The 22,985-nt window shown below is 47.8% G+C and overlaps 2 protein-coding genes across 5 annotated transcripts in view; one reads left to right on the forward strand and one right to left on the reverse strand.

Moving 5' to 3' along the window:
• Positions 1-16,604, reverse strand: part of FAT2 (FAT atypical cadherin 2) — a 72,715-nt gene extending 56,111 nt beyond the window's left edge. Inside the window, exon 1 of the mRNA XM_039836655.1 lies at positions 16,474-16,604. The gene's annotated coding sequence lies outside the window, so the exon portion shown is untranslated. The remainder of the gene's footprint in view (positions 1-16,473) is intronic.
• Positions 1-22,985, forward strand: part of SLC36A1 (solute carrier family 36 member 1) — a 265,469-nt gene that overhangs the window by 107,919 nt on the left and 134,565 nt on the right. The window lies entirely within an intron of this gene.

Below are 22,985 nucleotides of genomic sequence, written 5' to 3' on the forward strand. Positions count from 1 at the left end.
CGGGTACATTAGTTGTGAGCGCCTACTTGACCGAATCCATATGATGTGAGTAAATAAATTGGTAGCTGTGGGGCTTGAGTATGCATGTGTGTGAGCAAGCGCAAGTGTGGGGGTTCACGAATGGACCTTTTTAGGATATATCTGTGACAAACTCCATCTCCGTGTAACTCCCAAACTCATTTCATAGATGGGGAAGGGAACAGAGGTGGTTCACAACACACAGGTTCTGGCTGTGTGACCTTGGGCAAGTGGCTTACCTTTTCTGATCCTCAGTTTCTCTACTTCCTATACCATTTTGAGAATGAAATTAATGTACGTAAATGGTGAAATCGTATGTGACATAGTTTTCAACACCTATTACCAAGTACTATTACTTTTTAGCTGCTGCTGGCTCATACTATTATTGACGAGTTTGTGGGTAATGAAAACTCTCAGATATATTATCATATCACCCCCAGGCTGATTTTCTACAACCAAATGCCATAGGACTTCAGTGGGACCGTGATTCATTTCACCCCATGTTTTAGTTCACTGCTCCAGCTTCTCAGAATCTTGATTCTGACATTCAGAAACTTGGTGGTTATAACATCCATGTCTTTACCCAAGTCATTGGTAAAAGTCTGAGCACACCTGGGAGGAGCAGCGCTCTGAGATCTTTGCTCATTTTCTTGGTTAGTGATTTCGAGTACAATTTTGGAATGAGTCACCTCAGAATATGGAGAGCTCCCCATCACCGGTGGCATCTAAGCACAGTCTAGGCGGCCACCTGTGAAAGGTGTGCTACTCTAGGGTAATATTTGCCCTTGGCAGAGACAAGAAGAGCTCCAAAGCCCCTTCCAACTCATGTGGCTCTGGGTCTTTGGCCTGTGCAGGCCTGTGGTCTCTGCTAGACCTAAATGAGCTCTTAAAGGCACTGAAGGCGTTTCCTCTGGCTGTGGCTCAGGGCTGCACACGCGCCAATGCTTGTTCAATGGTCAGTGTAATAAGCTGACCCCTTGGGACACCTTTATCTAAAGTCACTCTTCCCTGTGTGGCCTTGGTCAAGTCAGTCACCAAAGCCCTATGGACCTCTTTCCTCATCCGTAATGACATGTGCGTGCTATTGGTGGCGATGGGGAGAGTTAGAATGGATCAGTGATTTCAAAACCCTCTATTGCTTTCAGGGGCAGAATCTCTTTTTTCCTAATGAAATTGTACCTGGAAGCACAATCTATAAAGAGATTCGAAGCAGAGCTGCACTATTAGAAGCAGGGGTAGAGGCCTAGGACTCTGCCCACAGGCTTGTCCCTCATCCCCCAGGAGAACACCCTCTTGGAAAGCACAGGTTAAAAAACTGGACTGGGTGACCTCTACGAGCCCCTTCAGAACTGACAAGCTGGAGTTCTGCTATTATAACATTCTGTGTCCTATCATAAAAAGTTCTAAAACATATGGTTGGATATGCTGTTATTCTAATGCTTTATGATCTGTATTTGTAATGGTCCCTGTGCAGTGACTCAGGCATTTTAGTTCTAGGCGTCTGTGACTATGCGAATAATTCTATCTTTATAGATTGTGCTTCCTGGAGAACCACATATACTTGGAGGAATTCAAAGTCAAATCAAACTTCCGATAAAGAAGCTCCTACCAGATGTATTCAAAACGTCAGGCTTTGTTTCTGACAATGAAACTCCTCCTCATCATTCCCAGAAGTCCCGAGGCACAGTTCAGCAATGACATTCTCCCATGGCCCAACACCTTCCCTTTTCTTAGGCATGACACAAATGTTAATTAATAGCCCACGTAATACCCCTAAGAAACATATCTGCCCTTTTACTTCCATGTCGAAGATAAGGGAGACTCAGATTTGCATGGCACACCCAAGGCCACCCAGGAAGGTGGTGGCCAAACTGAAAACAGCCAGCCAGATTTTCTGAACCTGGATGCTCCTGATTTCCTAGGCTGTGGGAAAAAGCAATAAAGTAAGATATCTTTTAGAATTTGGAGAGCCTTTCATGAAAGAAAGAGCCACTGGATTCATTCCCCTGGATTGGAGAATGTCTACACTCCCTCCAAATTCTAAATGTAAAATAACCACGAATTTGGGTACCTCAGTGTGTATTGTCTGACCCCACTCCCCTCCCCACCACTACACCTGCCTCAGGTATCCAGTGTTAGGGCTAGTTCTTGTGGCTCTCAAGAAAGAATCCCAAACATATTCTGTCACAAAATCGTGCAGATGGTGTATGTGTGGTGGTGGTGGCGGCGAGTGGGCTTAGGAGGGATTGTGCCTTTGAATCAGAATTAAAACCATAAGTGAAAGGAAGGTGACATTCCAGGTACTTGCTAGACAGGAAGTCTTTAGCTACCAAAATTATTTTTCCCCTTAGAAGTAGGGAGCCACCGAAGGTTTTTGAGAGTCATTTGCTGGTTTGTGGGTGGCCACTGCTGGGTTCTCATGAAATAGAACAAGTCAAAGAGCTGGAAATGAGCAGGAAAAGGGCCAGTGGCTTGAGCCCTAGACGGGTTGTGTGACCTTGGGAAGGTCACAGAACCTCTTCTGAGCCTCAATTTACCCTGTCTGTAAAATGAAGATAATAAAAGCTACTCCTACCTACTTCCCAGGGCTGCAGGGAATATAGATGATATGACAGGTGAAAGCACAGAGAGGAAAGACGCAGAATAATATCTTATTAGGACAAATAATGGCTTGGTAAATGGTAGCCAAACCTCCAGCAGACTGAGAGGCTGTGTCAGGAGGGTTGTTTGTAAAGGCCAGGCCCGTGCAAGCCTGGAATTAGAGGAAAGAAAAAAAACAAAGTCCTCATTTAGGGCATGGGTAAAAGAGCTGGGGCTGGGATCCCCTTCTTTACCAGTATTCTGATTATTATTATCGATGACAAAAATTATACCGTCTTTTATCTGTATGGTAATATGTAAGTTTTCAAAAAATGTCTTCATGCGTTATCTCACCTGGTCTTTGGGTAGGAAGCACAGTTCTGAGTAGAATTAGTAATAAGAAAGTGGGTTGCGGTGTCAGATAGATCTCGTTTCAAACCCCAGCCCTACCAACTCAGCAGCTGTGTGGCCTTGGGCAGTTATTTAACTTCTCTGATCCCGGAAAAAAGGAAATGATAACAGCACCTATCTCATGGAGCTGCTGAGAAGGCAGAATGAGCCAACGCATGGCAAATACCCAGTTCTGGAATACGCTCAGTACAAGTCAGTTATTGTACCAACCTCATCTGGTTGTACCAACCAACCGTATTATAAAACTTATAATTACTCTCATTTTTAAAATGAGAGACCAAGGCTCAGATAATTTGAAGGCTCTGCCCAGGTTCACCCACCTAGTAGGTGGCGAATTCAAGTACGATCCCAGAATAGGAATCCATATTCCAAGAAGAGAGACTCAGAGGAGGCTGGAGTAGCTGGAGCTGATTCTCTAGAGCAGTTCCCTCCAACAGAACTTTCTGCAGTGATGGCAGTGTTCTATATCTGAGCTGTCCTGGGCGAGAGCCCTTTCAGATCTGACATGAGTAGCTATATACGTCTATCAAGCATTTCAAATGTGGCCAGTACAACTGTGGAAGTGAGTTTGTAATTTTATTTAATTTTAATTAATTTAAATTCACATAGCCACATGTGGCTAGTGGCTACCGTATTGGCCAGCTTGGCTCTAGAGAGCCTGGTGCAGGAACCAAGGACGTGGGATTCAGAGGAGCATTCCAGGTCCACCTACCCGGCAGGCCCAGTGGACACACCAGGGCCCACAGAACTTTTAGGGCCCATGAAAATGTTTTAATTTCTCTTAAATTCAGAAAAAAGAAAACAAAATTTTAGGTAGAAGAAAACGCTTTCATATATAATAATATATTCATCTTTATAACAACATTGTCAGAAAATATTTTTAGTATTTATTTTTCATAGAGGAAGAGACCTGCAAAGGCTAAAATGTCTAGGACTCTCGAAAGTCACAATTTGACCCTGGCAGATGGACATTTGAAGGCAACAAAGAGCTTCCAGACACCTGGGCATTGGGGAAGAAAAGGGATAAAGTGGGGGATGATAAGTGTTTTGTTACTGGACCTTCTCTGCCAAAGTCATTCATTCATTCAGTCCGTATTTTTTATTGAGGGCTTACCCTGTGACAGGCATTCTAGAGCAGAGAACAAAACAGATGAGGTCCCTGCTTTTATGGGGATTGTACCCTAATGGCAGAGAGAGAGCATGTGTATGTGCGAGAGAGAATAAAAAATATATATATACTATATCAGGTGTGAAAAGTAATATGAAGAAAAATCATGCAAGGCAAGGTTAGAGAGTGAGGGGTGGAGGATGATGTTTTGGAAAGGGTAGTCAGGGGAGTCCTACATGACAAGGTTACATTTGAGCAGGGGGAGGGCCACCAAGCCATCTTGGGAAAGAGTTCCAGGTAGAAGGAACAGGCAGTGCAAAGGCCCTGAGGCAGGAGCAAGGAGATCATGCCGATAGACTAGAGGAAGAAAGGAGGAAGGTCAGAGAGGTGGCCTAGGGCCTTTAAGGCCAAAGAAAAGACTTGCAGTGAGGTGGGACACCATTGCAGGATTTACATGATGGTTACACAAGGAGCAGAAGCAGAGATGGACATGGCATTGGACATAAAATCTTAGAACCCCTCAAGACCATCCCATGTGGCCAACCGGTGGCATACAAGCTGTCAGGCTGCAGTTAGGTTTGTTCGGCCCATAATATATTATGTTGTTGTTTGATGATTTTCAACTTAATTAGTTGTCAACGTATAAACATTGGGCAGCTTCACCCCAAAATCCATATTTCAGCTTCTCTTTCAGAAATTGGAAGACACGATATCTGGTGTTCCTCCATGGTGCAGTTGGCTGAGTGGTGGCTGCCCCCTTTAAGACAGGGCCTGTGCTCTCCCGTCACCCCCTCCCCAAGATCTCCCAGACACAGATGCCGTTTCAGCTACCCGTTATTGCCAAGGTCAGTTTTCTAACAGAGAAGCGTACTTTCTGTACCTCTATCCAAACTGTGAAGACAGTAGAGTCCAGGATGGCCTCATATCTGTGCACTGGGCCTGTTTCTCCCCCAAATGCTACCCTCTGGCTGCTGTAGGCATTCAAGTTTGCAGACTCCGAACTCACTGAGGCCCAAAGAGAGCAAGAGGTCTCTTCCTCTTGGGGTTACCTGTATATATATATATGTATGTATGTATGTGTATATATATGTATGTATGTATGTATGTATGTATGTATATACACATGCATATATACACACACGCATACATACATATATACACACACATATATGTATATGTATGTATGTGTGTGTGTATATATACATACATATATATACATACATACATATATACATACATACATATATACATATACATATATATATATATCCATGAGCTTTGCATATGGAGCTGAAGTCCCCCTTAACCAGAGGGCATTCCAGGACCAAAGGGTCCTGCCCCAATTCTTGCAGGATTCTCTGGCCAGAGGAGTTTGTAAGATCAAAACCAGCTGCAGCTCAGCAGGGCGTAGAATGGCATTTATCCATTATAAGCTCTGGAGACTGAGCAAGGGTTTCGTTTGTATCCTGGGACCAAATAGGGCTCAAGTGTGAACTCAGCTCCATGGGTAGGCTAGTGGGAAATCTTGATTCTCTCCTCCTGGTGGGGCACCCTCTAGCCAGGAAGGAACCAGGAGGCCCGTGTATGGAAGGAGGAGTGGGGAGAAAGGAGAAGCGCTGCCCTCCCTTAGGTCTGGGTTTGGGGCTGACTCTCTTGGGGGGGAGGAAGGCTGTGTCCTGAGGTTACAAGACAGACTTCCCTAGAGGACTGGAAAGCTTCTTCAAGTAGTGAAACAAATTGCACAGGCCAGAATGTCCCTGCTGCACGGGCCCCGTCTGGTGGGGTACTCACTATTCTGTGCTTCTCGCAACTCTGATCCAATGAAATCCTTTGCAAAGGTTTTCAGACATATAGACATCAAGTTTCAACTTGAGTGACCTTGGATATCCAACTTAACTCTGAGCCTCTGTTTTTACTTATCTTTAAAAGAGAGATACTAACTGAACCTCAGATTGTTGTTCCGAAGGTTCAACTAGATGGTTTGTATTCAACATTTAACACAGTGCATGGCACCTAGCAACCATTAAATAAATACTAGCTGTTATTGTAGAACTATATTATTATTGCGTAAAATGGATTAGAACAGAGCTGCCACGATAGATGTGACTGGGGCACCCAGAGCCCCGTTCCCCATTCGCTTTCTGAAGCATCTCTGTAAATTTTCCAAGCCTCGGGCACGGTTTGAAAACACTGGGAGTCTAATCTCTATTTTATAAAGATAGGAAAACTATGCCTAGAGAAGGGAAATCACAGAGTGCTCTGTCCTAAGTCACAGAGCATGTTGGTGGCACAACTAGAACCAGAGCCCAGGCTCCCCATCCTGGGTGCTTTGCACTGGCCAAGTTGCTCCCCAAACCCAGCTCCTCTCCCAATCTGGGGGCTCCTCTGGAAGCCACAAAGCCATGGTCCTCTTACTTATTAGCCTGGAGAAGAGTACAGGGGGAAGGGAGCCAGGCTTTGGGGTCAAACCTGCCCTCAACCCTGCATCTGCTTTCATCTCAAGACCTGGCTTCCTCTATCTGAGCCTTAATTTCCCCATTTGTGAAACAGGGCTAGCATCATTTACCTCACTAGAGGTATTTAGAGCTTGTGCATGGAAAGCATATAGCATAGTGCCACACACACAAAAAGTCATTGATGTTATTACTATTATTAGCACTATTACTATTATAATAATTATGATAATGTTATTACTATTACATAAGTGTTCAAAAAATATGTGTGAAATGAGGGGACTATTCTCTGTTGTATGTACTGATCCTCGCCCCATGCCCCAGGAGCCCCAGGAGGAGCACCTTTCTACACACACGCACACACACCTATGGGTCTTTGTGACTCTCTCCTTGCACTGATTTGTAGCAAAGCTCAAGCCACAACTTAAGCAGCATTAAAATAAGAATAATTTCTATTCTTGTTATCTTTTTTCCCCATCGTGGGTCACTTATATGATCTCATTCCAAGTTTGAGGGGGACAGAGGGATGGGTTTGAGGTGGACAGAAGATGGACAGTGAAAACAAGGGGTAGAAAATGTTGCGGACACCCCACAACGACGTGGGTTACCTGATCTCTTTTATTCTGCCACTGACATGTTCGGGTGGCCTCGCTGGGCCCCATCTTATGTGATTTGTAAAATGAAGCCATTCAGCATAGTCTCCTCTCTATCCAGGATGCAACATACTGCCTTCCCGGGAGCTAGCAGGCCCTGTGGCCACCAGTGAGGTGAACCCTGTTTCTCTTAGCTGGCTCTGAGAAGCTACTGAGACCAAACCTCTCCTAGTTCCTTGTGTAAGAGACCATCAACCACCCATGGCCACTCCCAGCGAGGTCTGCCTCTAACTCAGGCACCCCAGGGTGTAGGGGGGCTATAGTCAGGGCTACAGAACACTGCAGCCACCTGCTCAGGCTCTGGAGGAAGATGACCTGTGTTTGAGTCCTGCCTACATCCATTGATGGCTATATGACCTTGAGTAAATCATTGAACCTGACTGAGCCTTAGTCTCTTCATACGTAAATTGAGGAAGGTAATCATGAGGCTGTTGTGAGGCTCAGTTAAGATAAAGTTCATAAAACAGTTGGCGCAATGCTTTGCATGTGAGCCCTCATGAGGTAGCCGCTGTGATGAAGATGATTCAGGGACTGGAGGCTCTACTCCTTTGGTGCCATGGGGCCTCAGTAACATATCAGAGGTCTCAGCAGGGGAACAAGTGGGAGACCCCTGGGCAACCATCTCTTTTCATGGGACCTCCACTTGTCCATCTGGAAATTGGGACTAGTCCCTGCTCTCCTGCCTTACTGCGTAACCCTTTACACTGAGCTATTATCAAATGATGCCCTAAAGATGGCAAGGTTTGGGGATTATGAATTGATTATAGAAGCGCAGACACTGGTCACAAATGATGTTTATTGAGTATTTACTATGTTCCAAGTCTTGTGGTAAGCCCTTGGGATGCATTATTGCTTTTACGTTAGCTTAGAGCAACCCTATAATTACCCTCATTATGCAGATGGGATAAATGAGACTCAGAGAGGTTACCTAACCTCCAAGTTTACACAGCTAGTATTGGCCAAGCCAGGATTAAAACTCCGGTCACCTGTATGTCTAACAGTTTCCTGGCCTTCGTCCTGTGCCCTCAGGTTAGGAAGAGCACTGGGCATGAGGGAGGGCTATACGATCCCTCCCTCACACCAGGATCATATAATCATGGGTCCACTCATGCCAACAAACGCAGATTCTCACTCAGCAAAGGCTCCATCTTTAGTCCTCCCTCTTGATCCCATTCCCTTTGGCCTGGCCCATCCCAGCTGCACTGTCTGTCCATCTAAGGCCATTCCCTTCTGAGCCAGAACAGTTTAGGACACAAAGCTGGCAGGCGGGCAGGCCTGGGCAAGTGGGGAACGGCTTCTAACAGTGGGGCAAGACAGGCAGTTCCGCTGTCTGAGGCACCCTGTCTTGCAGCTTTGCCTGCTGAACCTGACTGAGGGGTAGGGATGATTTGGGAGCATCAAGGTGCATACTAATGAGATGCAAATGAGCCTCTGATGGGCTCCAGGCCAAGTTCCCAGTTCCACACTTAAGCCCCCTGGGTTCTGTCCACATGGATTTCCTCTTACCCACAGTAACTCTGTGCTCCACCCAGACATTGGCAGACACAGAACTCAGTGGAGCTGTGTTCTCACCGACAAGGCTGGCCATTGACTTGAACCAGTGGTTCCCACCACTGGGAATCCCCTAAGGGAGTTGGGGATGGGGGGGTAAAAATACATATTCCCAGCCCCACCCCAGATCCACTGAATCAAAATCCTTAGGGGTGGAGCTCAGGAATGGATGTTTAACAAGTTCCAGGATGATTTTGTTGTGACCCGTGTTTGGGATCTGCTGAAAAAGGGACTCTTTTTCTTTAAGATCTTATGTGCTACCCATGCCTCCTTTCAAAGTCCATATCTCACATGTGGCCCTCTCCTAGGCCCCAGTGGAGAAGGGATGGGGAAGTTAGGAAGACCACAGTCTTCATGACGTTTTTAGGCTGGAGAAGTGGTTCTCAAATGTTGTTGTGTTAAAAATCACAACCTCATCCTCAAGGAGTCTGATTCTTGACTTAGTAGAGCTGCTGTAAGACTTGGAGTACACATTTCCCCCTGTAGGTGGTCCGCTGATCACTCTTGGGGGAACATTGGCCTTCAGGCAAAGCAGACACAAGGTTATCTGTAAAGTCAATTAGAAGAGCAGACAGAAGAGGGAAAGAGGCCGATCTGATTTCCACACCTGACTTTCACCTAGTAGTCTCTGAGTCTGCAAATCTCTCTGTTCATCAGCACCTCAAACCTCAAAGGCAACTGTTTATTTTCCAGTGGATAGGTCTATCTCCCAGGTAAAGACTCAGCCCCATGAACTTTGTTCCACTTGCAACGAATAGAACTGAACCTGAGAATAAAAGGGTTCTATCCACATCCACATACCTCATGGCCCAGCAACTCCACTCCGATTCTATACACAATAGAAGTATGTGCATGTGTTCACCAAAAGATCACATGAGGATGTTCAGAGCAGCACTCTTTAGAACATGCTGAAAATGACCCAAATGCCCATCAAGAGCAGAAAGATAAATAAAGTATGGTATGGTCACATGATAGAATACTGTGCAGCAAAGAAAATGAAGTATTGCTCGAGGCAACAATACAGACGAATCCCATTCACGGAATGTGGGGCGAAAGCAGCCATGCACAATATAGGAATACTACAGAATACATGCTGTAGTATTCCAAATACATAAAATTCGAAAACAGGCAAAACTCGCCTAGGGATTAGATTAGAATAAAGTTACCCGTGGTAGGGCTGGGGGCGGTCTAGAAAGGCGGGTACAAATGAGGTTTATAGACTGGTGGTCATGTTCTGTTTCTTCATCTGGGAGCTGGTTAGTTTCTGGAAAGTTTACTGAGCTGTACATGTAGGATTTGTACACTTTTCTGTATGCATATTATACTTTGTTTAACAGTTTCCTAAAAATGCTAGTAAAGGACTTCAAAGAAGACCGGTAATAAGAGGGAAAGCATTTAAATAGTAAAAGCATTCTGACTGGCAAATTGTGCAGGATTTCATAGCTATGGGATCTTGGACTCTTCCTGCTCCAGGAACCAGGAAGGAGACAGTTCTCAAAAACCGAGAAGCGCGGGAGGCGTGCCAGGGCACACCAGGGCTGTGGAAAAGCGGGCCACAGCAGTTCCCTGTCCCCACCCCCACCGGGCCCGCCCTCCACAGGACCACAAGCACCATGGTGAGCCTACTTTCCACTGGGTTCCCAGATTCAGCTGAGTTCCAGTTCATTGGGTTTTACTTTATGTAGAATATTTCTGTCCTCAGAGCAGTTTTCTGGTTCATTTTCTTGATTGATCCTCTCAAAGAGCAAAGGGTATTTCCATCTTGTAGAAGAGGAAGTCAAGGCCCCACGGGGTCAAAAGACTTGTCCAAGGTTATACTGTTAGCAAGTGGCCCAGTTGGGACTCAAACACAAGATTTCAGACACCAAATCTACACTTTCTCAGCTACACCACGGATGGGCTGTTCCCAGTAACAGCCATGCTGATTGTAGCACCTGTCCCTTAGCGAGCACCTTCCCTATGGATGGACCCAAAGAAGTAGGTACTATCATTTCATCTCCATTTTACAAATGAAAAAACTGAGGGCCAAAACGTCCAAACGCCTTGTCCAAGGTCAATGTTTGTGGAGCACGGATTGGAACAAATAGTCTGTCTGAGTTGAGTCTGAGCTCTGAACCACTTGTCCAGGGGTTCTCAAACCCAGTTGGACTTCACCTGGAATCCCTTTGGAACTTGTAGAAATATGGATTCCCTGACCCCATCCCGAAACTCCACATTCTAATTTTGCAGACTTTGGATAGGGCTGAGAAATCTGTATTTTTTTAATAACAGTCCTAGGCATTTGGGAAGATCAGCTCCAAACTAGGCTGCCACTGAGATATGACAGTGAAAACAAAACAATTTAAAGGTTAAGTTTAATTTAGCAACTTCCAAATTAACTCACCGAGCCTCTCTAATAATTAGAGTTCTCCTAACGATGGTACACACCCGACGAGGTGTTCGAGAACAGCCCAGCCGGCTAAGTAATAGCTACACTCGGGGTGGGGGTAGGGACGGGCAAGGAGTGTCAGGAGGGCTTTTGGGGTGGGGGGCTGACGGTGTCTGCTTTTTGCTCTGGTTGCTGGTCAGCCACCATTGGTGTTCATTTTGTAAAAGTTCATCAAGCTGTAACTTAAATTGATGCACTCTGTTTTTGAATGTTTATAAAAAGAAAAATAAAAAGTCAGGCTGACCATTTGTTAGAGACACTGTACAAGGAAACTCTGCACAGAGTAGAGAGTTATACTAGGGATCTGAGAGCGTTCTTCTAATCGTTCGCCTCCAAGAGTTTGAGATTCTAGGATTTGAATTTTCCACTATGCCCTGATTCTCTGAGTCAATTCCCAAGATTTCAGGACCCCCCAAAGCTATAAAAGTAGTTAATGTTTAGTGAGTTCTTAATGTGTTATGACTACTAGGCTAAGAGCTTTACATGTGTCAACGCGTAGCAGCTCTGTAAGATAGAGAGCATCATGCACCCCTCCACCCTCAGGGAGGTGAAATGATGCGCCCAAGGTCACAGAGACAGAGAGCGGTAGTCAGGACTGGAACTTGAGTGCCCTAACTCTAGAGCTCATGTGCCCAGCCATGGTGCCATATACATATTAAGCTCTGCTGCTCCCCAAGGCTAACTTCTAAATGTCTAAAATGATGTGTTTTGTGCCATTGAGCCTTGCATTTGTTGGGAGGCTCCCAGAGGGAAAGGGATGCTGCAGGGACAGACAGCAAGCAGCTCTGACCTGGGACATGTGAGCACACATGGGCCAACGTGCACACACACGCTGATGTCACTTCACAGCTGGCGTGTACAGTCCTGCTCAGTTTGCTCCGAGGCCAACTGCTTTGGGCACTGGGGCTGAACGGGAACTGGGAACTGGAGAATTCTTCAGTGTAGGCTCCCTGCCCCCAGCCAGGGGATAGACAGCTGCCCTGCCACCTCACTGTCACCTCACAGGGGACACATCAGTCTCAGGAATGGAAAAAGACCCAGCAGGAATGGGGGCAGGGAGGGATTTCTCTCTTCTGCGGGCTCCCAGTGGAAAATGTTTAAGGCATCACCTCTTTCAAGAAGAGGTGTATTTTAGGAGATTATTTCTTAATCAATGGGTAATGGTAAAAATATCAGGCCCTGTGATTGGCCAAGGGGAAGACAACACATCTTAACCTTCTACTTTAACCCCCCTCCTTATATTCATGCTCTATCCCATGGCCGTATATACTAGCCAAGGCACTCTTTGACTTAAACCATGCTCCTATGATGATTTTCTGAAGATCTTATGTTTTAAAGATATACATGGAAATATTTCTAGATGCAATTATATATCTGGGATTTGCTTCAAAATAATTTGGTGAAGCAAGACTTGGTGGAGATATAGAGGAAACATAATTGTTGAAACTGGGTGAATGGGTGTTTTAAATACTATTCCATTTACATTTGTGTATTTCTATAATTTCCCATTAATAAAAAATTATATATAAATTACATTTTTTAAAAAAGCTATATTCCTTTGCCTGGCACACAAGGCCTTCAATGACCTGGCCCCATCCAGCTGAGAGTTTCCTGTACACTCTCGCTGTTGTCTTTGAATCGCTGTGCCTTTGCACATGCTACTTCCTCTTTCTGAAATGCCTTTTCCGCTTCTCTTTTCTTATTTAAATCTTATTCAGCCTTCAAATCTGATGGTCAGTGCCAGCTCCTCCAAGAAGACAGCATTGATTCTCTAAGTCTGGGCCCCCATGCCAGCCTGAGTTTGTCTCTATTTTACCACCTACCTCTAGAGATTAAACCTTCCCCTTATGGGCCTGCCTCCATCAACTGTGAGCCTTTGGGGGCCTGACACATCATAAGTGTTGACTCAGTGTCTATTGAGTTAAGCATCTGTCAAGAGAACAGAAGCTGCGTGACTGAAACAGAGTGACTTAGCTTTTCTGAGTCTTTGTCTCCACGCTGAAATCAACAAGAGCAACGACAAAAAGGAGAGACAGAGGGTGATGAGAGCTGTGGCCTGCAGGGCGGTTGTGCGGAGTAGAAGAGAAGGTATAGATGAAACGGTCTAACCTGGCGGCAGGAGCATAGAAGGGCTCAGTAAATCAGGTTCTCTCTCCAACATTTAAATCCCATACTCAGAAATGGCTCCCGGAAATGGTACACTGAACCAGGTCGTGGGACTAATAATTCTTGAAGGCGGATTTCAGGGACTCCTGAGGGCTATTACAGTTGTACAGTTATGGATACCTGCTGACTGGCTGGCAACAGTGACGGAGTGCTGTGTGCGCGCACATGTGTATATGTGTGCACGTGTGTGTTGGTGAGTGTTGAGGGAAGGGTCTGATTGATGAGGTTTATGTCCCTTGTCCCCTAAAGTGCAGCTTACAGTCTAGGGATTAAGCTGCTTGTTGATCCCAGATTGTCTCTAGGGTATGTGGGATAATTTACTGACCTCCAAGACTGACCACCCACATAGAAAACAGGATCATCTCATGAACTGGTCTAGGCAGAGAGAGGGAGCGGAAGGTGAAGAGCTCTGGGTAGTGGTTCAACGTCTTCCCTACTCACTTGCTGTGTGACCTCAACCAAGTTACCAGCCTTCTCTGGTGAGGCTCCAGGGTCTCCATCTGTCTGATTAAATTATCTGTAGGGCCCCTTGCACTCCCAACTCCTATCTGTGATTAGGTTGGGCTAATGCTTAGTCCCTCTGAGTGACAGTTCTCATCTGTGAATTAGACATGAAGATTCATTCATTCAGCAGATATGCAATGAACTTCTTGTACGCACCGTTTTAGACATGGCTGCCGGAGCAGCAAGCAAACAGTTCATAGGAGAGAAAATATCAAACAAAAAAATACACAAATAATGAAAATTACAATAGTGATTTGTCTTAGGAGGGACACTTCAGGGCGCTGTGGGTGATCTCTACCCCAGGGGAAGCAGAGAGCAGCTCTGCGATGACTTGATTGATGACCATGAACATCATAAATAAGGCCTTGTGTGTTACACATGTTACCTCATTTAATTCTCACATTGCCTCTGAGAAAGGATATTATTATCCCTATTTTTCAAATGAGGCGACTGAGCTTTGTAGAAGTTGAGGCCCAGGTCACACAACTACTAATATCCAGGATTTGGACCCACAATTTCTTGTACACCTATCTAGAAACCCTCATTATAAAGGTAACCATTAGAACCATTAGTTATAGAAATAGTAGTATTGAGGTTCTGACCCAGGAAGCACGGGAAGCTTCCGGAGGCTCTGCCCATTTAGTCCTGAAAGGACCCAAAAGGCAGGGCCCATCCAGGGGGTACAGGAAGGTCCCTGACTACACCACCCTCAGCACACACTGGTTTTCTCTAAGGCTTGTCACCTGCCCCATGTTCTCTCCCACCTGACTCCACCTGGCCAGCAGCAGTGCCAGTGCCATGACCTGTCATGCAGCCCCTGAAAGGAGAACCTGCAGGCCGAGGTGAGTTCAGTCGCACCCAGAGAAGAGTGTGCAGGGAGCAGAGCATGGCGCCCAACTCATAGATGGGGATAGAGGGAGCCTGGCAGTCCCTCCCCGTAGCAGGCACAGCTGACATGTAAGGCTGGAGAATGTCAATGTCCTTCTTGGTCTGGTCCTTAAGGAAGTCTCTAAGAATCATAGGGGAGTTTCAGGGAGACCTTGACTCCCTCTAGTTCTTCCCCCATTTTACGGACGAGGACACTGAGGCGCGGGGAGCTCATGGCAGAGGGGGCCTCTCTGTTTCACTCCTTCAGGCTAGCCAGCGTCAGGGACTCAGCACCTTCCTGAGCACCAGAAGTGTAACCTGCACTTTGCGGGGAGACTCAAGCTCGCAGCTTACTGACCATGGGGCCCCTTGGGTTCCTGGCCTGCAAAATGCACACAATCATTCCTGCTCTGCCGACCCAACAGGCTTGTTGGGATGAATCAATTAATTATGAATCTTAACAATAGCTAACCACCTTTATTTTATAAATAGGGAAATAGACCCAGATCGGTATATAACTGTCCTTAGGCCACACAACCTGTGAGTCACAGAGACACAAATGACGAAATTCCCTTTTCACCTTGCCTGCTTTGAAAACTCAAATTTTTCTAACGACTACGCATACTCAGCCCAGTCCCCAAATACAAGAAGCATCCAGTAAGTATCAGCTATAATAGTGACTATTAGTAGTGTCCTGTGAAGCAGGCACCATTAACCTGCCCAGGCTCAGCTCCCCATCTGTAAAACCAGCTGAAGGACTAGAAGCACTTGCCTGAGTCTGCTTTTCTACCTCCCTCCTCTCTCTTGAGCCAAGGTGTCAGCTCCAGAGTGTGGCTGGGAACAGAAGCAGGCTTTCTGAGCCCTCAGCAAACCTGGGCACAGTCCTGCTGCTGCCCGCATCGAGGCAGATGGCATCCCTTCGCCCCACAGTGGAGGGCTGAACTCTGGCCTGGTGGCTCAGCTCAGCGTTCCACTCCAGCTCTCCTGCCTTCAAAGATACACATCAGGTTCCTGCTTCCCCCAAGATAGGGGAGCAGAGCTGTTCCCACTCCCCGCCCCCAACCCCAGTGCCGCCTCTGGTGCCTCACCCAGTCGCAGACTTTCCCAGCCCTTAGAGACTGTGAGCACCCCCATTTTACAGCCGGGAAAGCTGAGGTACTAATTTGGGTGCTTCTAAAGAGCTGCAGGAGAACCAGGGCTGGCCAGGTTATCTGACTCTCCCTCAGGCCTTCCCTCTTCCTCACCAGGCGGCTTTGTCTGTGATAGGGCCTCTGTGCCCCCCTGAACACACACAAGCAGGCAGCACCTCTCTGTTCCCTGACCCCAGCATTTTCTCCTAAAACCACAGAGAAAACAGCTCTCACATTCCCCTAAAGGCTCATCCCCAGAAATCTCAAGCAGGGAATTTCATTCTTCTAGGGATGAGAGTCCAACTTTCCACTCGTGCAAATATGACCTTGCCCTCCGTGAGATCAAGGTCCTAGCCTTGTCCATTCCTGAGCCGCAATCCTCAGCTCCTAGGCTCGGGCTGGCTGCATCTCTGGCTTCATTCAGTGTACCTAGGTGATCCAAGGCCCAGGTGCCCCTGTCCTACCCCTCCTGCCCGCCTTAGCCATCTCCTGGCTCGTCCTCACTTTCCAAGAGCCCCCAAACCCGCCTTCTCTGGGACCAGGCACAAGAATGGATTAGCTTTGCACCCCCTTCACGAACTTTCCATCCTCCAACAGTTCTTACCTGTGCCCTTCAGGTAGGGGAGGTGCCCCCGGCTGGGCTGCTGGGCTGGAACCCCTTTCACTAGCGCCGGACTGACCAGCTCAGGAGGGAGGTGCAGAGAGGGAGCAGAAAGGCGCGCGCACTCCGTGGAGGCTGCTGAGAAAGTTGGAGTAGGTGTGTCCCAGTCCAGGAGGAGGAGGAAAAAGGAGGTGGGAGAATTGAGGCGGATCAGTCCCTCCTGCCAGCTCTCTGTCTCACGGAGAGGGAGGGAGGAAGCCAACTGGTTTGTGGCCCAGAACTCACGGTGGGGAATCGAGTCATGGAAAATGACGGCTGGAAAGTTGCTGAGAAATCAGGCCCATCTCCACCTTCCTTCTCGGTTTTCCAGAAGGATAAACTGAGACCCTAGACAGGTAGTACTTGCCTGAGGCCACACGGAGACCATGAGGGGATTGGGAAAGGACCCAGCTTGCTTAGCTCTTTGCCCAGTGTTCTCTCTACTCTCCTTCCGCATGCAGCAGATCTGAGATGACGACCACAGTCATCCCTCCCCTCAAGGCCTGGTTCAAAACCCTGGTGCTGCTACCTACTAGCTCAGTAACCTTGGGCGAGTGACTTAATTTGAGCCTCAGTTTCCCTTTTTTTAAAAGGTAGAGATAGCAACTCCTATCTCACAGGTTGTTCTGCGGATCAAAGGAGAAGAAGGTTGATGGAAGGCACTGAGCAGAGCAAGTCCCCCTTAAAAGGTAGTTCTTCTTACTGCTGTTGTCTGTGACTTAACCTCCCTAAGCTCTGGCTTCCCTGTCTGTGAAATGTGACAACAAGAATTTTTGCTCCATACGGTGGTACAGATTCATGAGACAGATAATGTGTGTAAAGCGCAAAGCACAGTGCTTGGTATCTTGTTGAGAAGCAACATATTATGGGGTGCCTCTCTGCTCTGGCTCCCCAAATATTCCAATGTGCACATGCTCCTTGTGTTGAGAACCAATGCTTTAAGGGAAGGGCAGTAGAATTAGACAAGAATTACCCACCCCCGTCATTGCCACGCTTTTTAGTTATAGGATGCGCTCATTTGCTTGTTTCTTGTGAGCACACACAGGGAAGGCCTTACACCTCCCCTTTTCCAGGCGCTGGACCAGGCGCTGAGGTAAATGAAATAATTCTTGCCCCACAGAGCTGAAAACGGCTCTGCAACCATCCTGTCTTAATTCTCTCTCTCCTGCCAGGACTTGCAGCCCCTCTGCAGTTTCCCTGGCAAATAAGTGAGTCTTGGCTTGCACACCTCTAATTACGGGGAGCTCGTTACCTCTCCCAGCACTCAGTTCCGACTCTTGGCAATTCTACCTGATGTTCTTTTGAGCAGCAACCCTTGAACCCGGTTCAAAATCAAGAATTCTATATACCTTTATTATTACTGTTATTATAAGCTATGTGACCCCATGCGAATGACTTAAATTTGCAAAGTCTGCTTCCTTACTTGTTAAATGGGCTCACAATTGCTGGGGCCGCTCAGAACGGTCTCCTTCCTCTGCCAAGTGACAAAAACTGAGGTCTGGTTCTGTGGTTAGGACTTGGTTTTCTAGATGTTCAGGCTGGATTCTATGGATAAGTGGAGCTGGTAAGGTTCATGAGGCTCTGGCTATTTCCCATCTCCCGGGTGATATTTATTCATGGAGCTGCTGCAGCCACTGTGGGCTTCTCCTTGACAATCTGTCACCAGCATCGGGGGTGAGCACAGGTGTCAAGCAGGCTGCTGTGGTGTATTGCCCAAGACAACCAGAGGAGCTTCCTACAAGGAACTCTCCAGGCCTCCCTCCTACAAGCTACCTCAGCACTGGATGAGTGGCATGAGGGGAGCTGCCGTGATCAACTCCGGTGGGAAGGCTAACCTGGGCAATTACCCACTTGACTGATTGCTGTCCAAGTCTCTGAGTCTGGGCTGATTAGGCATTAACCCGAGGGAGGGTGGCTGGGCAGCCCCACGAGCCCTTTGACTAGTCATGTGTGGAGTGGCAGGCGACTGTCTTCCTTCGAGCCCCCATCCGAGCCAAGACTAGCCTCCAGCCTGTCCAGTGCAGGGACTGTCTGCAGCCTGGCAGGGAAGGGGGGAGATGAGTACTGGAATGGATTATAGAACCCCTCCTCTCCAGTTCCCCTGCCACTCCTGACTCAGGCCCTGATAACTTCTTCCTGCTGGCCCCGGGACCCAACCGAGGGATCTTCTGGCCTCCAGTCCCCACGCACCAGGGAAACTGGACTCCTTGGTGTCCTCTAAGCATGCTCGGGAGCTTCTCATTCCTGAGCCCCTGCTCACAGCTTTCCGGTCATCTAAAATTGTACACGGCCATCTTGGTACAGTGCATATGCCAAGTTGCCTCTGTGAGCTCCCCTTGACCATGCCTCTGACTTTAGGAGAAATAATAATAATAATAATAATAATAATAATAATAATAATAGCAATCTTTATTCCAGGCACTGAACTCAGTACTCTGCAGAGATTATCTCATTTCTCTGAATATCACAATGGCTTAGGTGCTGTCATCGATCTCTATTTTTCAGATGAAGCTCAGAAAAGTTTTAATTACTTACCCAAGGTCACCAGTTTCGACTAAGCCAAGTTTCAAGCCCCAGTCTGTCTGACCCTAACGACAGGGCTGCACTGTCCTGGATTTCTCCCTCTGCCCTGCAACTCTCCAAACGAACCTCCTGTGTGACCCTCTGCTTTGTGTCCTACTTCTGTGTGCTCCTCTATTCACGTCAAGTCCGGCCCCACTCTCTATTTTAAGCTCCTCAGGGATGGATCTCTGTCTAACCCAGTGGTTCTCAGCCGAGGCTGCGCATTGGCACCCCAGGGGCAGGGGCGTGGGGCTGGCTTCTATCCATCCTGATGCCCAGGCCCCACCCCAGACCAATCACATTAAACTCTCTGGGGGTGGGCCCTCTGCATCAGTGTTACTGCATGGGCACATGGTAGGCACTAAAAAGAATTATATCCGATTCCGAATCTCCTACCTGGACCCTGGTTTTCCTAGCTCAATGAAGCAGGTATTGAACTCTAATCTTTAACATCTAGCTCTGATGTTCTAAAGTTCTGATATTGTTCACAAGGATGCTGTAGGTTTCTAAAGAAAGACCTAGCAAATGGTAGCTGTCTACTCCCCCTGCTTGCCTGAGGAAAGCTGTAGTCTCCCCTGTGGACTGGCTGAGCTGTTTCTCCCTCTGTCACAGGTTTTTCTACATTCTTCATGGGGTAGAAAGTATAAATGAGGGGCCTGAGCAGTGATGAAAACTCTACCCAGATGGCAAATTTCAGGGTGCCCATAGAGTCTAGAAGCACGGATAGTATTATTTTCATTTTTAACAGACTGAACCCCTTTGTTTCTGGGGCAGGCTAAAGGCTCAGGATTATTTGGTGAAAATTGTAGACACAAATCGGATACAGCACATCACAGACACACGTGCAGGACTGGCTGACCAACGCCCTGGTTGGCCCCGGACCGATGGGTTTCCCAGGATGTGGGAATTTCAGTGCTATAATCGGAGTGGTCCCAGTGAAAGGGGACAGGTCAGTCACCCTAGTGGAGGGACTTGCTGTCTTACTGCATGACCCACATGTGTTGCAGACTCAGAGGAGGTGCTGAGTGAGTGTGGTTCACCTTGGAAGACCCATCTCAAGAGAAAATTTGGCTCACTGGTAACAGTTGGCTGATGGACTGGTTATACCGAGACAGTGTGTTTCTTGAACATGAAAAGCAAACTGTCATGTCCAGGGCTGGGGTCCCTCTGTTGTACTGTGTTCTCCCTGGGGAGGGTCACACAGCAGGATGGGAGTGAGGCTGGGAGACAGGTACAGAGCAGAGACCCTGGAGTCTGGTCTGTGGACCTATGGACAGGAGAGACTCTCAAAGCCTGGCTGGCAAAGGGACATGATGCCTTTAAGGAGGATGAAGTCATCGGGGGCTGCAGCCACCTGGCTCCGTGAGGGCTGCAAGCCTGTAGCCGAGAGGGCGAAACAGAAGGTAGAAGGCAGGTGGACGGTAGGGGGCCGAGCTTGGGATGTCAGTTCTGCAGCTGACAGACGGGACCCAGCAGGAGTGGGAACGGCAGGCCCTAGTGTTGCCTGGGGTGCCCGGGAATGTAATCAAACACTCAGCAGACCCGCTGGCCATGGGCATCTGGGCACCACCAGGCCTTCCAGCTCATCCTGACCCCCAGCTGGCAATTCTGACAGGCTCCTGCCAGGAGAAGTGTCCGGCCTTGTTGGCCAAGCCAGTGAGCATGAGCTCATCTGCCGCCAATCCAGCCCGAAGTCGGCCTGCCCCAAGCTGGTGCTGGTGGGTGGAGCTCTGGTGCTGAGAGCTGCATGAGCCAGGTCGGCTGGTTCAATGGCTTTGGTTAGATCACCCCAACAGGAAGCCTGGGAGGTAGGGAGCCACTCTGAGGATTTGAAACAGAACTTCTGATGTTATCCCCACCCCTACCTGCCCCTAGACTTGGGGCTCTGATGTGGCTCTGGTCCATGAACTACATTTGCAGCATCATCCCCATTTCTCTCTATTGTATAGTAAGAACAATAACAATTACAGTAATAATAACTAATATTTGTTATAATTTAAGTACTAGGATAACCATCATCTTATTTAATCCTCAAATAGATCCTCCTGATGGGGTGCTGTTATTTTCATTCTCATTTTGCAGAGGAAGGAACTGAGAGTCAGAGAGGTTTACGTGACCTGTCCAAGGTCATCCTACCATGAAACAGTAGAGCCAGGATTTGGACTAAGTTTATCTAGCTCCAAAACCTGTTCTCTTAGCCTCCACCCTAACGTTATGCTCCAAACAAATCACAGGATTTAGAACCATGGGCATGCCATGTGCATCTAGAAAGGCCTTTCACTTGATTCAATTCTCTACTGTCCCTGTCTTGTAAATCTCAATAACTTTTGAATAAGGTTCCCACACTGTCGTTTTGTACTGGGCCCTCAAATGATCTAGCTGGTTCGCAGATCAGCCAAGCTGGCCTATTGCTCCCCAGCCTCAGCCTGGCACCCTCCATAGGCAGATGTGGAGTCTCTACCTGTTGCCATACCATCCACACCTATCTGGCTCCTCACAAGGCTGCCTGCTCAGGAGCATCTCTAATTCCACCCCGCCCCCCACCTCCCCACCTCTGTTCTTCACGTGAATCACTAGGGATTCCGTGCCCCTTGGAGCACAGATTGCTCCATTCCAGTCTCACAGTGAGGTCGGGGCAGGATATCACTATGTGGTCCTCATGCCCCTGGCTGTACTTGTTGAGAGTGTCAAGCATAGGGTGAGGGTTGGACTTGAGGTTAGACAGCTGGACTCACACCCATCTTGCAGCTGTGTGGCCTTGGACAAGTTACTTAGGCCCTCTGGGAAGCGGTTTCCTCATCCGCCGAATGGAGGTGGTAGCAGTTCTTATCTTGTGGGGATTGCCAGGATTAAATAAGGTGATGAATCAATAAAACACTAAGCACTGTACCTGTGGCAAAAAAAAAAGGTAGTTTTCTGGATCAGTTCGGTGTCTAATTCATCTATAAATTTCCCATAGCCGTTCATATAGTGCTAATGAAATGTGATAGGTACAGAGGATGGATAGATGACAAATTGCTTTGGAAGTGCCACAATGTCACATGCGTGAAGAAGTAGGACATGATTTTACATATGAGCAAATGGAGGCCTAGTGAGATTTGCTGGCCTGTTCAGGGCCCCACAGCCCTCTCTCCCTCCTTCACTTGGTGCTTGGGTCCTGCTGGGTCACTTCAAGGCCAGCAAGGCAGAGGCCCTCAGGGACAGGAGGCTGCTTTCTACTGCCTAAATTCCGGAGGCATCTCCGGCAGCCCGACCAGCCTTGTCTCCTGCAGCAGCCACATTCCAGACATTCTGCCCAGGCTAGAAGGAGGCTGGTTCAGAAGGAGGAAACCCTGAAACCTTGGCCTAGTCGAGGGCCACAGGGAGAGAGGCCAGGGTCTCCTGAGAGCAGGGTTTGTTGGCCACTCTGGCTTCCTCAGCACCTCAGGCCTTCCTCACAGTCCAGGCCTCAGGCCTACCCAAGGCCCAAGGCTCAGGGAGGCCTGCTCAGGGAAAAACCTAGTACCCCAGTCATTGTCTAACTTCAATCTCTGTAGGAATCCTCTGGTGGGGGAGTGGAGGCGGGGTGTTACAAATGGACGTTCTAGGCCCCAGCCCCCATCACAGAAGGGCCCGGGACTCTGAATTTTTAAATGAGCCTCCCAGAGAGGGTAAAACCAGGTTTGGGAGCCACTGATTCAGTCCACCGTATATATAATAGATGAGGAAGCTGAGGCCAAGAGAGGGAAAGGATTTGCTCGGATAGTCACTCGGCAACAAGGCTGTCCAAACAGGGCCACTGCTGGAAATAGGGGTGGGGCTCGGAGGCAAAGTGCTCAAGGGCAAAAGGGAGTCCAGGAAGGGAGAAGGGCTGAGAACAAAGCAGCTCAAAGAAAAGCGAGATAGATGGGCAATATTTGCCCCTTCTCTCCCGC

Source organism: Pteropus medius, unplaced genomic scaffold (assembly GCF_902729225.1).
Source record: "Pteropus medius unplaced genomic scaffold, Ma_sr-lr_union100, whole genome shotgun sequence".
Taxonomy (NCBI): domain Eukaryota; kingdom Metazoa; phylum Chordata; class Mammalia; order Chiroptera; family Pteropodidae; genus Pteropus; species Pteropus medius.